A 1,229-nucleotide genomic window follows, 5' to 3' on the forward strand; every position below is an offset into this window, starting at 1 on the left:
GAAGCTGAGGCTTGGGTTAGTGCCCCAAGGCAGGCGTTAGGGACAGGTGAGCTCCGGAAACGAGGCAGACCTGGGGACAGCATCAAGCTCCTCTTGCAGAAGTGCAGAGGTGACAGCCGGCCTGGCACAGCCAGTGAGCAGAGCAGGGACCGTCCTCAGGCCCCTGGCCCTAGGCCCCAGACTCTTAAACTGGGACTTTTGCCCAAGTTCAAAGATGACCTTGATCTTGTCAATCACAGGGAAGAGGACAAGGAAGCGTTTTCAGAAGGCACGCTTCACGGCAGAGGTGACAAAGGATGAGGGGAGTCTTGGGGACAAGAATAATGGGGCTTGGCTCCAGTGAGACAGGGGCAAGATAATAGCGTGGGGGCCAATGGGTGCACATGTCCCTATCACAGGAGTAATTAGAGTGCCCTGTGATAAACCCCACGGCTGGCGGGAGGTGACGCGGGCCCAGCGCATGCGTCAGCAGTGCCAAGATGACATCCGCTAGGGAACCTTTGTTCTCCGCACTGTCATGGGGCTTTTAGTCCCTTCACTCGGGGGCCCTTAATGAACAGACAGGCTGCTCGTCTGTGTGCAGGGCTGGGCGTCTGGAGGGGGGGAGGGGTGGTCCCAGGCCAAGGGCTCATAATGACTGTCATGATCATTATGACAAGGCTTTGCTCACGAGTGACGGCGTACGGCGTTGTCGTGGAAACCGTGTGCTAATTAGCGACAGGCTTTGTGAGGCTCCCAGGGTGCTGGCATCTCCTAGGCAGTGCCTGCTCCGGAATGGCTGCACGGCGGCCTTGGCGGTCTACCCAGAAAAGACCGGTGATGCCGCATTGCTTTCATTCCAATTCTCTGACCCCCGAAGTAGCTCATTAAAACCATCCCCTTGAACCCTGTGGGGGGCTGAGGAGTGGCGGTCACACAGATGTGTGCAAGTGTGAGCACTACACACTTGACACCCTTCACTTTCCAGCACGGTGACATGGCTCCGTTGTCACATCCTTTTATGTCACCTTCTCACCACCAGCAGAATTCTTTTTTTTTTTTAATTAATTTATTTATTTATTCGAAAGTCAGAGCTACACACAGAGAGGAGAGAGAGGTCTTCCATCTGATGGTTCACTCCCCAATTGGTCGCAACGGCCAGCACCGCGCTGATCTGAAGCCAGGAACCAAGAGCTTCTTCCAGGTCTCCCATGTGGGTGCAGAGGCTCAAGGACTTGGGCCATCTTCTA

Source organism: Oryctolagus cuniculus, chromosome 11 (assembly GCF_964237555.1).
Source record: "Oryctolagus cuniculus chromosome 11, mOryCun1.1, whole genome shotgun sequence".
Taxonomy (NCBI): Eukaryota; Metazoa; Chordata; class Mammalia; order Lagomorpha; family Leporidae; genus Oryctolagus; species Oryctolagus cuniculus.